Source organism: Narcine bancroftii, chromosome 6 (genome assembly GCF_036971445.1).
Source record: "Narcine bancroftii isolate sNarBan1 chromosome 6, sNarBan1.hap1, whole genome shotgun sequence".
In the NCBI taxonomy this organism is placed as follows: Eukaryota; Metazoa; Chordata; class Chondrichthyes; order Torpediniformes; family Narcinidae; genus Narcine; species Narcine bancroftii.
The window spans coordinates 1922600-1942951 of NC_091474.1; the positions used below are offsets into that span (position 1 = coordinate 1922600).

The 20352-nt window shown below is 45.0% G+C and overlaps 1 protein-coding gene across 4 annotated transcripts in view; it reads right to left on the reverse strand.

Moving 5' to 3' along the window:
- Nucleotides 1-20352, reverse strand: part of LOC138735600 (tyrosine-protein phosphatase non-receptor type 1-like) — an 80680-nt gene that overhangs the window by 30133 nt on the left and 30195 nt on the right. Inside the window, exon 2 of one of the 4 annotated variants that reach the window (XM_069883664.1) lies at nt 1642-1676. The exons of 2 other annotated variants lie outside the window; for them this stretch is intronic. The gene's annotated coding sequence lies outside the window, so the exon portion shown is untranslated. One more of the 4 variants, XM_069883663.1, reaches the window with a different exon arrangement.

The following is a 20352-nucleotide window of genomic DNA, read 5'->3' on the forward strand; positions in this document are numbered from 1 at the left end:
TCAACTGAAACAATCCCAATCAGTCCAAATTTTCCTCAAAGATAATCCATTTTCCAAGCATTCTACACATTTAACAACTCTCTTGAAAGCCAAGCATCCAGGTGGAGCAAAAAAAACCCCTCCATCTTATCCACAGTTGATTCTACAACCTTGACCCTCCACTCTGTCCTCACTCACCTTGAAAACTATGCCTCATACGTCAGGTTGCTGTTCATTGACTTTAGCTCTTCATTCACCACGAACTTATCTCAGGGGCTGGTGGATAAACAGTCCACACTGGACAAATACCCCTCACTGCAACTCAATTCTGGATGGAAAGACAAGTCTGCCCAGGTTGGCAACAAACTTCAAGCCTCTTCATGCTAAGCCATGGTATACCCCAGGGCTGTGTGCTGACCCTACTAATGACTCAAAACTGCACTGCCAGATTCAGTTCAAACAGAATCAGGTTTGGAGATGATACAACAGAAACCAACCTCATCAGTAACTTGAGTCAATGGATTACAGAGAAGAACTTGCCAGGCTCATAAAATGAAGCAAGAACAACAATCTGAGTCTCAACATAGACAAAAGACTTCAGGAGATGATGGTCGACCATTCTCCATTGCACATCAACAGTTTTGTTGTGTAGAGTGTGGGGAGTACAAAGTTCCTTGGCATGCATACAAAGGACAATTTATCCTGGAGTGCCAACACTTCCTTTGAAGGCAACTGGTCCCCATCTTGACAACATTTTAGAGGAGCACAGTTGAGAGTGTCTTGTCTGGCTGAATCATGTGCAAAGCATTGGACAGGAAATCAATACTGAGGACCATCAAAATGGCCAAGGTCACTTTGGCCTCCCCTTCCTTTATTGATGTCATTTACTGGGAGGTCAAGTGGGCAATTATTGAGGACCTTTACCATCCAGCCCAGAATAGTCTTGACCCAAAACAGCAAGGAAGAGGTACATTAAACTCCTGATTCCCTGCATTAAATTTCCTGAATAGTATAATGGTACTTGCATCCAAGGAAAAAGTTTCAAAATTTATACAAAATAGAATACATTTGAAATATATTCTATTTCAAATGGAGCATTTCCAATGCCATCACACATTTCCTTTGAACACACTGGGAGTGAATCCATTTAGTTTTGGGAATCTATCACTCCTTGGTGCCATTGTTTACTTCATTTTTATTTTGCCTCTATCAATGTTATCAAGTGTCATCCCAATTCCAATGAAGTTTTAATCAGGGTGGTTCAATTTCTCTGTTAGTCTTAAATAAAAGATCTTTGAGTGACAGATCAGCTCTCCAGATTCTATCCAACCTTCTGAATATTTCCACCACTTTTTCCATCATTTCAGAAATAGTTAGATTTCTCACAATTCAATATTTCCATGGAATACAGTATGCCATTCTACTGCGAATAATGTGAAGTTTAACGTAGGAATTTTCTTATTTCCATTTACAACATGAGCATAATTTTTTTTTAAAGAGTCTATCTTTAAATCAAATACCCCACCCTTCCCCATGCAATTTACTCCATTTACATCTTTAAATCAACCACCCCACTTGCCTCATCCAATTTTCTCTATTTGACTGCAATATATTTAAAGATGAGACCAACTCAGAATTTTTGCAGTCTGCAGTTGTCCATACCCTTTCAAAATCTTGAAAATTTCTATCTTCAATACCTGAAATAAACACATAGTCTGTCATTTAAAAATATTATAAATAGAGATAAAACCAAAAGCATACAAAGCACGTTCAGATTTATTGTCCTGAGTGACATACATACAACCCTGAGATCCTTTTTGCTGTAGAAGAGGCAGAATTATCACCTATTGTTAGAGCAAAAAAAACTCCTCAATGTACACACGAAAACAAACTGGCTGTACAGTGCAGAGAGAGAGAGAAAAAACAATAAGGGCAAAAGAGTCCTTAAATAGGTCTCTGATTGAGTTTGTTGTTGAGGAGTCTGATGGTGGAGGGGCAGCAGCTGTTCCTGAACCTGGTGGTGTGAGCCTTGTACCACCTGAACCTCTTGACAATACCATGTGGGTATTTAATTGCTGGTGCTCCATTTTTGTTTCTTGAAAGACCCGATACTACCCCAGATGTGAGAGTAGCTATCTAAATTATAAATAAGAACAATTCTATAAACCTCTGTCCATTTGTATGGAAACCCTGATAGTACTGCATCTGTCTCTCTCATGCTCTTTTGAAACTAACTATTCAGTTCCCTTTACTCTCTTGAAACTTACTGAGAATTGCATTATACTACTGTTCGATAATGGAGAATAAGAGTTATATAACATTAATTAGAATAACATCCAATAATCTGAAAAACCTGCCAGTCTGGCTCCAAAGTCCTCAACATGCTGGATTAATAATGCTTCATCCTGACCCATGGACAATCAATATAAATAACTCTTATATGAATGGCAGTGGTCACTTGATCAGTCAAAAATTATGGTAACATTTGAGTTGGATTCAGAGAACTCCACTACAATTTTTAAATTATCCACCAAATCCACAGAAGACAAATAACGCCAAACAATTTTTAATATCAAACAGCAGCTGTTGGTTAGCCTTCCCCACCCTTGTGTTAAAGTAAATTAAGAATCTGTACATTAACAGAGGACATGAATGAACAGATAATATGTCAGATTTCACTGGCAAAAGCAAAATAAATCCAACCACACCCTTTTAATCAAAGCACTGGGGACTTTCTAGTACCTCGTATTTAAACATTGATAAACTGAAGGTCCAAACAAACATTATTAAATATTATTAAGCATTCCCATTATTCCACAATTTGATAGCTTTCTTTAAAGAATCTTGAAAAACCATCTGACAACCAACTTCAAGAACATTTTGTCAGTCCAAAATGGCCTTTACATGCATTTTTATTGAAAGAGTATAAAATAATCCACTGAAATTTATGCATTCAGCACTGCATGAAAGAAAATGTAGGAATAAGAGCCATTTGTTCTTTTGTGTTGTAACATCTACAGATAAGGAACATGGGCATTCATTTGTAATATAAACTAAAGGTGTTGCCTTATTAAAAAAATATTTTGTCGTGCTCTCAATTTCTAAGAATTTATACCCACGGTAATAGTGAGATGCAGGTTTGCTTTTTGAGAATAAAAGTGTTGAAATATTATGCAATCAGCATTTTTCTGCAATTGATTAGTTTTTCCAAAAGGTTTAAAGATAAAATCCAAAGTTGGTGACAATAGCAAGTGGCAATCAGAGTACTGTACCAGAAACAGGATATTCATCAAGATTATAAAGTGGATTGATTTATTGTCACAAACAGGTCGTGAAATTCGTTGTTTTGCAGCAGCATCAGGAGTGAAAACGTTCATATTATAAACCCTCTTACAACATTACTAAAAATAAAAATAATAAATAAGGCGCCGTGTCTTTGGTTCATTGATAATTCCGGAATCTGATGGAAGTGGAGGACAAGCTGAGTGCTTGTCTTTAGGCTTCTGTACCTTTTTCCCCCCAACGGTAGCAGAGTGAAGAGGGCATGGCCTGGGTGGTGGGGGACTTTGAGGATCGAGGCTGCTTTTTTAAGACACCTCCTCATGTCGATGTCCTCGATGGAGTGAAGTCTGGTGCCTGTGATGTCGCCAGCCGAGTTACCAACCCACTGGAGTTTTTTCTCTCCTTTTGCTCTTCTTTAATAAATTGTTCCCAGAGAGAACTAGTAAACAGCATCACAAGGATCATTGCATTCCTCACTTCTGCATCATGGAGTAAATTTCCTGCTTAGTTTCACTTTACATCTGGCCATGACTGGCATATATGGCCCATTACTATACAACTGAATGGAGTTGCAAATTTGAATGGAAAATTAATTTGAAGGTACAAAGCTTGGTTTCTCTTTTTCAATTATTCTGTTAAATATCTTCCCAATTATAATTTTCAAAATTCAAAATATAAATTTCAACTGCTTTCAAATAGACTTTTATGGCAAGAACATGCCCAATGTAAACATTACATGAAAATGCTCAAGGTAAGCTGAAACACTCACAAACATGTTCAGTCTGAAATGCTGGGTGGATGATTCATCTCAGATTCCACCCAAAATTGTCACCAGATTTCAGCTAATATAATTCATTCCAGATGATTATTCTCCTGTATGGTCAATAATCCCAGAAATCCACCGATCAACACTATTGATGGGCAATCTTGATCTCCAATTCAGTGCTTGTTGATCATAAAAAAAAACGTGCCTGCACATCTGACCATCAATTTAGATATACTGAAGTAAAGAACCAGTTGCATTCTACATCGAGGACCTCAGCAATGGCTTGTTTATGCTTCAGAGTCCAATTCACTTGAATGCGGTAGCCCAAATTAATGGAAAAGTTGAGCAGAATTAGATGGAACTGCATCCACACTGACCCTTTCATTACAAAGCTGGTATCTAGCCAGTGATGTTGTAAATTGCTATCAGGTGAATTGGTATAGCTAGTGTAGAGGTTAGTGCAATGCTGTTACAGTGCCAGTGTTATGTGTGGATTATGCAACATGTGGTCTCCCTGTCTGGAGCATTATGGGTAGTCACATGACCTTCCTGTCTGAAACTTATTCGCAAGTCACATCACCTGCCAGTCAAGGCTGGATTCCAGCCATACACGAGTGCACACCTTACCAATGGTTCATTTAAATGATTCAATGTCTTCGTTTGCCAGACACCCAGCGCAGAAGTTTTTTTTTCACCCTGCCTCATGGTCCAGATCCTGGACAGCACTTCACACCAGATCGCTACAGTGGACATCACTGGAGGAGTGCATTACACTTATGTTGATCTGTAGCACTGCAGTAGATCAGTGCTTGCAGAGAGTTGCTCCACCATTGGTGCAAGTAATCAGGAGAATGTTTGAAATTCCCTGTCTGTGAAGTGTGTACACGTGGAGGAGAATGTAGAAGATAGATGGCCATTGGAGTCCAACCTGGGTCCGACGTGATTGTCTATATAGTTTGTCAATATGTGGGCAGCAGGATTACGATCCCTCTTGTGTTCACTGGTTTCCCCTCTTGGGGGTTCTGTGTCACTATAAACTGCCACTCTTGGTTGGTCTATGCTCTCATTATACTGTGTCTATTTCTAGCTTCTGGTGGGATCAGTGCCTTGTTTCTTCTCCTCCTCTGGTGAGTTTCCTCGCTGCCTAGTAGGGGAGTCTCTATTCAGTTCTGAATCTATTGTGAGGCTTGAGGATGGGGAGGGGGTTAGGGTAAGGTTGGGGTTAGGATTAGGGTGTCAATATGCAGGCAATAAAACAATAATCCCTCTTGTGTTCACTGGTTTCCCCACTTGGAGGTTCTGTGTCACTATAAACTGCAACTTTTGGTTGGCCCATGTTTCTGGATCTATTGTGAGGTTTTAGGGGGTAGGGTTGGGTGTGGGGTTCCAGTTAGGGTTCGGGTTATTGTTAGTTAGGGAATTCAGGTTTGGGTTAGTTGGGCGGTTAGGGCAAGGTTGAGGTTGGGGTTGGTTTTGTGGTGGGTGTTTGAGGTGAGGTGGGGGTTAGTTGGGAAGTTGGATGTGGTTAGGGTTAGTTAGGGAGTTTAGACGGGATAATTGAGGGGTTAGGTTGGGTGGGTGTCAAAATTAGGCTTAGTTGGGGGATTCAGGTTGAGTTATTCGAGGGTTGCAGTTTGGGGTTGGATTTGGGCCACCGAATGTTGTTTAGTAGTAGAATAATTAAGTATCGTGTCTGTTGTCTATCTCATTGTCGATCCTTGCATCTGATGAAATGGTGCAGCCGAGATAGGTAAACTGGTTGACCGTTTTGAGTTTTGTGTGCCCGATGGAGATGTGGGGGGGCTGGTAATCATGGTGGGGAGCTGGCTGATGGATAGACAACAGACTCGCCAAGGCAAATAGCGCCTTTGGAAGACTACACAAAAGAGTCTGGAAAAACAACCAACTGAAAAACCTCACAAAGATAAGCGTATACAGAGCCGTTGTCATACCCACACTCCTGTTCGGCTCCGAATCATGGGTCCTCTACCGGCACCACCTACGGCTCCTAGAACGCTTCCACCAGCGTTGTCTCCGCTCCATCCTCAACATCCATTGGAGCGCTTACATCCCTAACGTCGAAGTACTCGAGATGGCAGAGGTCGACAGCATCGAGTCCACGCTGCTGAAGATCCAGCTGCGCTGGATGGGTCAGGTCTCCAGAATGGAGGACCATCGCCTTCCCAAGATCGTGTTATATGGCGAGCTCTCCACTGGCCACCGTGACAGAGGTGCACCAAAGAAAAGGTACAAGGACTGCCTAAAGAAATCTCTTGGTGCCTGCCACATTGACCACCGCCAGTGGGCTGATAACGCCTCAACCGTGCATCTTGGCGCCTCACAGTTTGGCGGGCAGCAACCTCCTTTGAAGAAGACTGCAGAGCCTACCTCACTGACAAAAGGCAAAGGAGGAAAAACCCAACACCCAACCCCAACCAACCAATATTCCCCTGCAACCGCTGCAATCGTGTCTGCCTGTCCAGCATCGGACTTGTCAGCCACAAACGAGCCTGCAGCTGACATGGACTTTTTACCCCCTCCATAAATCATCGTCCGCGAAGCCAAGCCAAAGAAGAAGAAGAAGAATTAAGTATCGTTTAAGTATCTTCACCTGTTTGTCTCCTGTGTGTTTAATAAAGTTACCTTTGATTGTTACACTTGCATTCAGACTCGCCTCCCTGTAAACCACCAAACCTGATACTTCCCAAACACAATTGGCGTTGTGGGCAATGTTCAAAGACTTTCGGTTGGATACACATGGAGTACTAACCATGTGGAAGATGGTGCTAATGAATGTGTGAAAGCATCCAGTTGGGTTAATGTATTATTGTGTACTTGCTCACCAACAGGGGCAGCAAGAGGCAACCCATAGCTAGTAAATTAACACAGGGGTAAGTTGGGCTCACAACCACCAGGGGTTTAGCCAGTTGACTGATTCCCTGGGAGTGGGCACTGATTGTTGGTATCTCCAGGGGTGCCCGCAAGCACAGCTTCCCAGGGAGCACAAAGGTGACCAGTGCCTTGGCGGGCTTTTTAGTCACCACCACACACCCTGACTTTGGAGGGGTGGTCTTTCTCCTCATGAGACTGGCAACTGGGAAAACCATCCGGGAAGCCATTACCTCCCTGGAGGGAATGGAGTACATGGAGTGGGGAGCACTCAAGTTTTCAGGCCTGCTGGCGACTCACAGAGACTTGTATGCTCTCTGAAGAGAGCATTGCGGGGAGATGACCCATGGGGGTGGAGTTTCCTGTGCACCACCCACTCCATCTTGAACTAGCCTCCTCTCTGTTCTTCCCCCCACCAGAGGTGGACCCAGACTATCTTTTGAGCTCTCCCAACCCCTCCCCCCCAAAACAGTGGAAAATACAACCTTTCAAGGTGTTACTTTTCTTGATGTGAAGGTCTATGAAACACTCATTAAAACCGACTGCTGTGATTCCCCTCACTGATTGTCAGTGTTCAAGCCATGAGCATCAGTTCATGGTAAATACTGTGCTATTTACTCTTCACTGATGTCTCTCAGCACTCTCAGGAAATTGTAGTTACAGTCTTTAATTACAACGTTGCAGGTCACCCACTAGCAGGAAATATTGTACAGTACAACTCAGATGATTTAAAATCGGATTCTCCAAAATCCTCAATTATCCAAATTTTAAAAAATTCAGATAAATGAGGATATCCCAAACAAATCTGAAATCCTCATTTATCTGAAATTTCTTCAGAGCTGAACCGACCGGGAGACCTCAGTGGGGAGGAGTCGGTGATTAGCAGAGGCATTTTTTTTTTCGGTGAGAATTAAACATTATTTTAATGCTTTGAAAAGTCTTCCCTTGTTGTTTGTTATTGTATAAACACCGTAACAAGTGATTTGCTGATGCTCCTGGGCTGTTTTTCTAAAAATGACCAGTTCTCTAAAAAACCGTTTATCCGACATAGGCGCGGTCCCAACCATTTCTGATAATCAGAGTGTTTATATCTTGCAACCACTCAGTAATGACAGCATCCCTCCAGTCCTCCCAAAAATAGAAACCAATTCCTTCTGGGTTGGGTGCTTCAGGAGGTTTAATTTAAAAGCTATTAATTTGGTCAACTTTCAGTCCTGACTCCTCCTGGCTATCATTACAGTGAATCCATTCAGACATTTGTGGCACCTGTTTAAAGGGAACACGACCAGGAATGGCACCCTGGTGTCAGACAACAGCCCAGAAAAACAGGGTGCTCCCACAGGGTGTCCCCTGCCTCACCACGGAAGAGCATAGCAACTGGCATCTGGGCTCTGTGCCAAGGGTGCACCTAAATGTGAAGCACGAGCCAAGAGGGGGCTTTGGCACCTTTTTCTTTTGAATATTTTATTTGTTCTAAGAAAATACAGAATATTGGACTCAATTAATAACATAATACATTGAATACAAAATCATAGAAAAACAATCATAAGGTCCGAAAAAAAATAAAAAGAGTCCCTCTTCGCCCAACACCCCCTCCTAAGCTTCAAAAGAAAAGGAGACAAACAGCAGGGAATCGAGGGAGATAAAAAGAAAGAAAATAGAAAAGAAAAAGCAACAGGAGCAAGGTTCAACATCTCAGCTTCACATCATTTTAAAAGTATTACATTTCGAATAAGGGGTATACTAATTGACAAATACAAAATAAATTATACAATCTGGGTATTTAAGTTATCTAAATAAAGTTACCAAATTATGACAAACATTCTATATCTGTTCCTAAGACTAAGTAATTTTCTAAAGGGGAATACAACTTCCATGTTCCAACAATCAATGTGAAGTCGGAAATTGGATTTCAACATTACTGCGAAACATTGACAACGTAATTGTAATAAATTTTGATTTACTTCTGGAGAAGTTAATTTTTATAACTGCTAAATTCCCAAGAAGAAATAATTCCAGGTCTAGAGAGAAGTTCACCCCCACAATTGTTGTCAATACTTTCCCCAATTCTATCCAAAAGGGTCTTCATTTTGTGCATAACCAGGTGGAATGTAAAAAAGGTGCCAATGGAGTGGCCCACGAACTGAGTCACGACCCGGCTCACAAAATGGCTGACGAATGTGGCGATCACGAGTGCCTCACATGGACCAACAGTCGTCATCCCTCATGACCTCCTGCATGGCGGGAAACAGCGGGCAACAGTGGGAACGCCAACCAGTCATAGGCTAGCACTGTGATGACATCACTCCTGTCATCAGAAGCAGGGAGTGAATATAAACAGAGTTGGCAGTGCAATAAATTAGTCTTCGACCTCGACTCGACTGTGTGTGTCATTCTTACTCCTCACTTTACATCCATTTATAACCACACCTAAAACACCTATCAGAAAATTCTGGTTTATTTTGGGGAGTGAGATATAATTGGTGAAGAAATTTATAATGAGTTAGTCTAGATCTAGAATTAATTAAGCTAGTCATACTACCTACACATAGATCTGATCAGCATTGTGGATCGATCACCATGCCAAAATCCATTTCCCATCTCTTCCATGATCTATGTAGTCCAGATTTTAGGACTTAACCTTGAATCAGAGCATATATTAGAGACAAGTTTGGTTGCATTGCCCTTTTGAATTAGAATTTCCACGTCTGTGAACATTAGTAGGACTATTAATGGTTCCCATTTCTCCCCCAAAAAATCATAATTGAAGACAGCAGAAGAATGTGTTGTTATGTGGCGGACACCACTAGGCAGGTGGACTGACCCCGCTTGTAATCCACGTGGCAGGGCAGCCGGCCAAAATGGCGCCGTCAGGAGTTTCCCCTTCTTCTCAGCACAGAGCTCAGAAGCCAGCGCTGGGGGACCACGTGACGCCTGGGTGATGTCAGCGCCACCCCCCCCCCCCCCCCCACAGCGCGGTTCTCAGCCAGGTCCGAGCTGGGAGTACAAGACCAGCTCAGCAGCCTCCAATAAATCAGTTCTGCTCACTTAGCTCAACCCATCTGGTTGTGTGTTCTTTTAGTAGCAGTGTAGCTGCCACTACAATTGATGACCCCGACTGGTTCAAACGTCTTTGAACCCATCATGAGTGAACCTGGGATCAGTGCTAGAGCCGTCAAGCTGCCTGAATTCTGGATTCAGGAGCCGGGGACCTGGTTCGGCCACACGGAGGCTCAGTTTCAACTCCGCCAGATTTCATCTGACATGACCAAATTCTACCATGTGGTCACCGCCCTGGACCAGGCCACCGCCAAACGCTTGCTGAACCTTGTTCAGCACCCACCTGCCGAAGACAAATACGAAACCATCAAGTGAGTGCTCACCAGATCCCTCGGACTATCCAGGCACCAGCGTGCACTCGGATGCTGTACCTCGGCGCCCTGGGGGAAAGGTCCCTGATGGAACTGATGAATGAGATGCTCATGGGTGATAACACCAACTGCCCAGTCTTCGAGCGCATTTTCCTCGACCATCTGCCCGAGGACATCCGGCCCAAGAGAGCTTTACCGACCCGAAGGTCGCTCAGAAGGCCCAAGGGCTATGGCTCAAGTGATTCTCGGAGGGCTCAACGGTCCAGCATGTCACGAGGCACGGGCATGACCATGCCAAGCCCGCCCCTGGCACTGCGGTAGAGTATCCGGCCCCCGCAGGGGCCACCAAGCGCAAAACCTGGGGCACGGCATCTGCTCCAGGCCTCTGCTTCTACCACCAGCACTGGGGAGGGCAAGGCTCGGAAGCGTTGTCAGCCCTGCTTGTTCCAGGGAAACGAGCAGGCTGGCCACTGTTAATGGCTGCGGTGGCTGGCCAAGGACACAGCCTCCTCTACCTGCGGGACTCAGTCAGCGGTTGGTGGTTCCTCGTCGACATTGGGGCCCAGATCAGCGTCATCCCTGCCTCGGCCATAGAGTCCAGGAACCGACCTCGAGGACCTGCCCTCCGTGCGGCCAATGCAACAGAGATTCGGACGTATGGAGACAAGACAGTACACTTCCAGATCGACCGACGAAAGTTCTCTTGGAGGTTCATTGTCTCATCCCTTCTGACCACCATCCTAGGTGCCGACTTCCTCCTCACCCACTGGCTTCTGGTGGATATTGGTGGACGCCCGTACTTTCCAGGCCACTCACCTCGATACTTCCTGCACAGAGCAGCCACAGATGGCCACAATCAGCATGCCCAAAGACAAGTTCCAGTGAATCCTGGATGAGTTTCTGGCCCTCCTCTAGCCACAGTTCTCCGCTGCCTCGCTACACCACGGGGTGTTCCACCACGTCCCCACCCAGGGTCCAGCAGTTCATGCCAAGGCACGCTGGCTCCCGCCTGACAAGCCCCAGGTGGCGAAGGAGGAGTTTTCGCATCTGTTGGAGCTGGAGATCATTCGGCGGTCCAACAGCCAGTGGGCCTCGCCGCACCACCTGGTCCCGAAAGCCTCCGGTGGCTGGCGCCCCTGCGGAGATTATCGACGGCTCAACGAGGCGACAGTTCCTGACCGTTAACCCATCCAGGACTTTACGGCCAACCTTCGTGGTGTGAGGGTTTTCTCCAAGGTTGACCTGGTGCGCGGGTATCACCAAATCCCGTTGCACCCTGAGGACATACCCAAGACGGCCATCATCACCCACTTCAGCTTGTTCGAATTCTTTCGCATGCCGTTTGGGCTCAAGAACGCTGCTCAGACTTTCCAGTGCCTCGTGGACTCAGTGGGCAGGGACCCGAATTTCGTCTTCATTTACTTAGACGGCATCCTCGTTGCCAGCAGGGATCGGGCGCAACACAAGACCCACCTGCGCACCCTCTTCCCGCGGCTGGTCAACTTTGGCCTCACTATCAACCCAGCCAAGTGCCAGTTTGGGAAAGAGTCTATGCAGTTCCTGGGCCATACCATCACGGCCGAGAGAGCCACGACCACCGCTACGAAGGTTGCTGCTATCAAGGAGTTCCCACGTACAGACGATCTCAAAGGGCTGCAGGAGATCGCAGGTATGGTCAACTTCTACAACCGATTCATCCCAGGGGCTGCGTGCATCATGCAGCTGCTATTCACCCTCTTCGCAGCCAAGAACAAAATGCTCACCTGGACCCCAGAGGCCTGCAATGCATTTGAAGCCACCAAGGACGCCCTCGCGAAGGCTACCATGCTCACCCACCTGCACACCAACCTGCATATGGCGCTCTCCGTCATTACCTCTGCCACAGCCGTTGGTGCCATCCTGGAGCAGCAGGTGAACGGACAATGGAAGTCACTGACATTCTTCAACTGGCTTCTCCGCCCACCAGAGCGCAAGTATAGCGCTTTTGTCCGTGAGTTACTGGGCATGTACCTGGTGGTGCTGCATTTCCGCTATTTCTTGGAGGGAAGGACTTTTACCACAAACCCCTCACCCAGGCACTCGCGATGGCGAAGGACCCATGGTCGGCCCGCCAGCAGCGTCACCTCTCCTTTGTGTCGGAGTTTACCACCGACATTCGGCACAAGGTGGGGAAGGAAAACGTTGTCGCCCATGCACTCTTGTGACAGACCATCTGCACGCTGACGCTCGGCCTCGACTTCGACCAGCTCGTTCGGGACCAGAAGTCTGATGAGGAGATGCGAGCCTTCAGGACTGCCATCACAGGCCTGCGGTTCCGAAACCTCCTGACTCCAAGCGGCAGAAGCACCATCCTGTGCGATGTCTCCATGGGCACCCACGGTCAGTGGTTCCCCAGCAGTGGCGCAGGCAAGTCTTCCATCACATCCACGATCTTTCGCACCCGTCCATCAGGTCCACGGGTCTGGATGGTGGCAGAGCGGATCATCTGGCATGGGCTGAGGAAGCAGATTGCGGTCTGGGCCAGAACATGCAGCCATTGCCAAATGTCCAAGGTACACAGGCACACCAGGGCACCCGTGCGAGAGTTTAATCACGTCCGCGAATGGTTCAGCCACATTCAAGTGGACATAGTCGGGCCCTTACCCGTTTCCCGGGGCAACTGTTACCTGTTCACAGTGGTGGACTACACCACTCATTGGCCCGAGACGATCCTGATACCAGACGCCTCCACGGACTCCTGCTCCCAAGTGCTGTTGCACGGTTGGATTGCCCAGTTCACCTCTGCGCTCAGCTCGCCAACAGGTTGGGGATCGAGCTACACCACACCATGGCCTATCACCCGCAGGCCAATGGGCTGGTCGAGCGTCTGCACCGCCACCTTAAGTCGGCACTTATTGGATGCTCCTGGGCATCCGCTCCACGCCCAAGGAGGATTTGCAGGTGTCATCAGCTGAGCTGATCTACAGCGCACCGCTGGCACTTCCTGGTGAGACCATCAACGCACCTCACAACCCCCAGCAGTCTCCACACGAGCTGCTTCCCCACCTCCGGGCCCACTTGAACTCCTTCACATTCCCACTGCCACCCAGACATGGCACATGGCTATCTCACATTCGCAGTGAGCTGCTTTCCGCAGAGTGCGTTTTTATTCGGCAGGGCCCGCCCACAGCACCTCTGCAGAGATATTTCGAGGGGCCGTTACAAGGTTGTCCAGCATTCAGGGTCTACGTTCACACTGGACATCGGCAGCAGGTGGGAACTGTTTACTGTTGTCAGGCTGAAGCCAGCGCACCTCGTACGCACCGAACCAGTGATCATGGCCCAGCTCAAGAAGCGAGGCTGCCCAGATAAATTCTAATTCAAAAGGGGAATGCAACCATTTGGAAAAGATGATTATTATCAAAGAATAGATTACAGTCCAACTTTACCTCAGATTCGGTTAATGTTCTTTATTTAACCCCTCAATCATTCCATAAACAGCATTTTAAAAAGTTTGCAAATTATTCATGGCTTCTATATTTCAAAAGTACATTCACACTAATAAGATATCCTTTATAGCACATTTTATAGCATGGACATTGTCATGATAATGAATATGTATGAGATGTACCAGAAGTCACGTGGTATGAGAGAGAGATAAGAACACAAGCAGGAGAACAAAGGAAACGGGAAAATAAAGCCACTGAGAAGTTTACCTGATAAAACTTGTGTTTAATGTTTTATTAACTTCACATTTTGGGCCACAAATGTGACATTGGCGACGAGGATGAAAGAAGCTTGAAGAAAATTAAAGACTAAACAAGATTACAGAGGATTACAGACAACTTCAAGGTAATAAGAATTTTCTCTTTGACTTAGTACTTTTGGGGCTGGAATATTTCCTCATGGCTGGTGCAAACGGTGACTTTCTAACACATAGTGGAATTGCTCATTTTGACCCGACTGGTGATGTAAGCACTGTAAGTGTGAAGTGGAAGGCATGGCTGGAAGAATTTGAATCCTACGCTGACAGTCGTGGCCTATTTCTAGATACCGGTACAGTTGAACAAAAAGCGCAGAGGAGGGCGTTACTTCTTTTCACTGCTGGACCCTCAGTTCGGGAAACATTTAAAACACTTTTGAATACTGGAAGAAAGGATGAATACCGGAAAGCGGTAGATGCATTAAATGCACGCTATGTAGTGACACCGAAAGCTACATTTCAACGCCATTTGTTTCGGAGAACGAGACAAGAAGATGGCCAGACAATTGCTCAGTACGTGACGAGACTACGCCAGCTAGCTGTTGGATGCAATAACATGCCAGCTGATTTGGACAACCAATTATTGGATCAAGTCGTACAGCACTGTAGATCAGATAAACTCAGAAGACGTCTACTGGAAAGAGGGAGTGAGTTGGAACTCACCGATGCTTTAGCTATTGCTGCTGCATTAGAGGCTGTTGAAGGGCAATTTCATACCATGACCCTGAAAGACAACTCAAGCCAGCAAATTAAGAGGCTCTCACATCGCCATAACCAGCCAAGATATACGCCGACACATGACGTGGAGTGTTATCGATGTGGAAACCGAGGTCACTTTGGAAAAGACCCATATTGCCCGGCCAAAGGCAAAGTTTGCAGAAAGTGTGGAGGTAAGGACCACTTTGCAAAGAAGTGCAAAAGCAAATCCAATGCAGACCAGAAGAGGAAGAGTACAACTTCCAAAGGCAAAGTCTGGGGGAAAGGAAAGCATCCTGGAAAGAAAGATACCATTCGCCAGATTGACGGTGACGATGATGATACCCAGGAGGAACAGAGTTGTTACCAATTTACGTTGAATGAAGTACGTCATGAGAAGGTCCCAGTGATCGTTGGTGGAGTGACAGTTCAGGTCATTGTAGACTCAGGCAGTGACAGTAATGTGATTGATCGACATTTATGGGAGAAGTTGAAAAGGAAAAAGATCATCTGTACCTCAAAGAAGTGTTCCAAGAAACTGTATCCATACACAGCAACCAAGCCATTGCAGACCATTGGATGTTTTACTGCAACTGTTGAAGCTGGAGATAAGTACACTGAAGCAGAGTTTATGGTCATAGAAGAGAAGGGAGAACCATTGCTGAGTAGAAGCACAGCACAAGACCTGGCAATACTTCATATTGGAGCTTGTGTCAATTCAATTCAGTCATACGAGGATATGAAGCAAGAATTCCCCGCAGTCTTCCAAGAAGTAGGAAAGCTGAAAGGTCGACAATTGAAGCTAGCGGTAGATGAAACGGTCAAACTCAAGGCACAACCAATGCGCCGAACTCCGTTTGGACTTCGTGGGAAAGTCGAAGCCAAAATTAAAGAATTGATCGAACAAGACATTCTTGAACCGGTGGAACATTCGACACAATGGGTCAGTCCCGTATTGATTGTGCCCAAACCAAAGGGTGACATAAGACTATGTGTTGACATGAGAATGGCCAATGAAGCAATAATTAGAGAACGACACCCTATACCAATAGTGGAGGAAATACTTCAAGAACTAACTACCAGTAAGATATTCTCAAAAATTGATTTGAAATGGGGCTATCATCAATTAGAGCTGGATCCAGGTTCCCGAGATGTAACAACATTTGTGACTCACTGTGGATTGTATCATTACAAGAGACTATCATTTGGAATTAATGCAGCTTCGGAGATCTACCAGTATGAAATCCATCAAGTGATTCAAGGCATTCCTGGAGTTGCCAACATTTCTGACGATATCATAGTCCATGCACCAACGAAGGAAGAGCATGACAAACGGTTGAGGCGTGTACTATCTAGACTACAGGAGGCAGGCCTTACCGTGAATGGAAACAAGTGCCAGTTCGGTGTGTCAGAAATGGACTTCATGGGACACAGACTTACACGGGAAGGACTAAACCCTGCAGAGGCCAAGGTGAAAGCTATTGCAGAGGCACGTGCACCTCAGAACGCAACAGAGGTGAGGAGTTTCCTGGGATTGGTCAATTTTTGTGCAAAGTTCATTCCTAATTTCGCTACAGTGGCAGAACCACTAAGGAAACTAACCAGGAAAGGTATACCTTTTCATTTTGGATTTGAGCAGAAGAAAGCGTTCACAGCGCTGAAGCAAAGCCTGACAGATGCAAAAACTCTTGGATATTACGATCAGGCGGCATCAACCAAAGTCATAGCGGATGCCAGCCCAGTTGGTTTAGGAGCTGTGTTGGTCCAGATGCATGATGGAGGACCAAGAATCATTGCCTATGCCAGCAGATCGTTATCAGATGTGGAAAGAAGATACTCTCAGACAGAGAAAGAAGCACTCGGACTTGTATGGGCCAGTGAGTGGTTCCATGCATATTTATACGGCATTGAATTTGAACTCATCACAGATCATAAGCCATTAGAGGTGATCTATGCACCTAGATCCAAACCATGTGCCAGAATAGAAAGATGGGTACTCAGACTACAACCCTACAAATATAAAGTAATCCACATTGCAGGGAAAACAAACATTGCTGATCCGCTGTCCAGATTGGTGAAGGATGGTGGTCCACAATCCAAGTCAGAATTGGGAACAGAAACAGAGAGCTTTGTACGTTTCGTAGCTATTCAGTCAACACCGAAAGCTGTGACTACGAAGGAAATCGAGAGAGAATCCGAACGTGATCCAGAATTCAGGGAAGTAAGAGAATGTATACAGAGTGGACAATGGGACAAGTGTACTCACAAGGCTTACATTCCCATCAGAGACGAACTTTGTTGCATCGGACAGTGTGTATTGAGAGGTTGCAGATTGGTGATACCGCAAAGATTGAGACCGAAGATCGTATCCTTAGCGCATGAAGGACACCTAGGCATTGTTGGTACCAAGCAAAACCTCAGGACCAAGGTATGGTGGCCAGGTTGTGATAAAGACGCAGAGAAATTTGTTAAAACTTGTCACGGATGTCAAATCACAAGTAGGAGTAATCCGCCAGAACCGATCTGGAGTACGCAACTCCCGACTGGACCATGGATCGACGTAGCTGTTGATTTTCTTGGACCTTTACCGACGGGTGAATCAACTATGGTAGTGATAGATTACTACAGCAGATACTATGAGTACGTGGTGTTGAAGTCCACAACCACTGAAAAAACAATACAAGCGTTAGCAGAGATATTCGCAAGATATGGATTACCTGTTACATTATACTCTGACAATGGTCCACAATTCATTTCAGAGACATTTGCGGAATACATGAGGACCACAGGTATCCACCATCATAAAGTAACTCCGAAATGGCCGCAAGCCAACGGAGAAGTAGAGAGACAAAATCAATCCATTGAAAAACGATTGAGGATTGCACACGCTGAAGGACAAAATTGGCGAGAAGCATTGCTATCTTATGTGGCTGTCTATCGAGCAACGACTCATGCAACCACTGGAAAAAGTCCTGCAGAAGCATTTTTTGGGAGAAAAATCCGCACAAAAATGCCAGAAATAAAGGAAATCCGAGACAACCAGGAGATGAGGGATCACGATGCTGAAAAGAAAGATGCAGCAAAGCTGTACACAGATTCGAAACGTGGAGCCAAGTACTCAGACATCGTGCCAGGAGATAATGTTCTAGTGAGGCATGAAACTAGTGGTAAGCTAGACACACCTTATTACCATCAACCCTATACTGTCGTATCCAGAAGTGGCAGTATGGTGACAGTCAAGTCTCCGACTGGAGTCCTGTATAAGAGAAATGTATCAGGTGTAAAAAGGTACCAGTCCAGAGATACATCGAGCGAAGAGGTTGAAAGGCCAATACGAGATGCTGAAACTGAGAGACCTGATGATTTTCCAGAGGCAGTTACCAGCACTCCTGATGAAGTGACTAGAGCGCCAGAAACACCCGAAGCCGTGGCGAGCAGTATTTCCGACACTGAGAGTGAACAACCGAGAAGCGACAACAATATCGCAGGCAGGCCAAAACGAAACCGGAAAGCGCCCAAACGATACGAAGACTTTGTGCCATAGTTTTAATAAAAACTTTGGGACAGTGTTTAATCTTATATCATAAAGTGCTGTAGGAAGTAAATTTTATGTAGTTGAGTTATAGTATTACCATTAGTTACGATGTTTGTATGTTTCCGAGGGATATTGGTAAGTGAAGGTAAAGTTTATTTCTGATTAAAGGAGGGATGTCATGATAATGAATATGTATGAGATGTACCGGAAGTCACGTGGTATGAGAGAGAGATAAGAACACAAGCAGGAGAACAAAGGAAACGGGAAAATAAAGCCACTGAGAAGTTTACCTGATAAAACTTGTGTTTAATGTTTTATTAACTTCACATTTTGGGCCACAAATGTGACAGACATCACTTTAGGTGAACAACTTTGCATTCTTCCAAAGATAATTAACCCCAAAGATCCAAAATTAACATTGACATAATGTTACATGCCTATTTCTATAAATATTGTTATGCAAGTTTATAGTTACACAATTTTTACTTGAGATTAGTTAAAATAATTTGAAAAGATGCACAGTCTCAGCAAATAAACATGCCAAGTACAATGCAATTTTATGCAATATACCATTTATTGTTCACTTCAAGATCCAAATGTCTCTCAAAACTTAAGAACAGAATGGATAATTTTCCTTTTCAGCGGCTATAATTCTTGGATCACGGTTTTGGAATTTAGCCCATTGAGTTTTTGCTTTCTGAATATGAATTATAGTTTTGCAGCTTGCATACTATGAAGAGTTTGAAGCAGGGAAACAAGTGTCCTTTCACCCTACAAAAATACAATAGTTTGTTCATTACTTTAATAGGAAACCCAGTCATTTCTGTGTTTATAAAATTATAAACTACAAATCACTCAGAAGATTGAAAGGCTTTGTGGAAAATTTACAAGAGACTGAAAAATCAGAAAGCTTAAAGTGCACAAAATATTCCACTTCTTAGTTAATAGCAAACTTGTGCTGCATCCTTAACCTACATTTCCTATTAATACTTATCAACAGAGAACACAGCTTTGGAATTATGAATAAAAATCAAAAATGGTGCAAACACTCAAGTCAGGCAGCATTTCTGGATAAAGAGTTAGCTTCATGTCAAAGACCCTTAATCAGAACTGTGCAAATAGACTTTTAAAAGTCCTTTGACAAGATGTTCCATAATGAATAAGCTCAGTGAATACAAAGTCAGTTATGTGAGAGATGAGTAAAACTAATATGAAAATGTGTGTAATGAATAAAGCCAGTATGAATAGGATAAGGGTAGATAATAGAATGTAGGAAGTAAAGTTAGTCTGAATAAGATAAGGGACTTCTAGCCTTAGAGAGAGTCAGCAAGTTCATCCAAAATGAGTGGTGGACTAGCCTCGCCAAGCGAACCCAGCTCAGCGCGGACATTGGCGACTTCAGGGGTTTCTACGAGGCTCTAAAGGCTGTGTACGGCCCCTCACCCCAAGTCCAAAGCCCGCTGCGCAGCTCAGACGGCAAAGTCCTCCTCAGTGACAAGATCTCCATCCTCAACCGATGGTCAGAACACTTCCAATCTCTTTTCAGTGCCAACCGCTCAGTCCAAGATTCCGCCCTGCTCCAGCTCCTTCAACAGCCCCTAAGGCTAGAGCTGGATGAGGTCCTCACCCAGGATGAGACATATAAGGCAATCGAACAACTGAAAAGTGGCAAAGCAGCAGGTATAGATGGAATCCCCCCCAGAGGTCTGGAAGGCTGGCGGCAAAACTCTGCATGTCAAACTGCATGAGTTTTTCAAGCTTTGTTGGGACCAAGGAAAACTGCCTCAGGACCTTCGTGATGCCACCATCATCACCCTGTACAAAATCAAAGGTGAGAAAGCAGACTGCTCAAACTACAGGGGAATCACGCTGCTCTCCATTGCAGGCAAAATCTTCGCTAGGATTCTCCTAAATAGAATAATACCTAGTGTCGCCGAGAATATTCTCCCAGAATCACAGTGCGGCTTTCGCGCAAACAGAGGACCTACTGACATGGTCTTTGCCCTCAGACAGCTCCAAGAAAAGTGCAGAGAACAAAACAAAGGACTCTACATCACCTTTGTTGACCTCACCAAAGCCTTCGACACCGTGA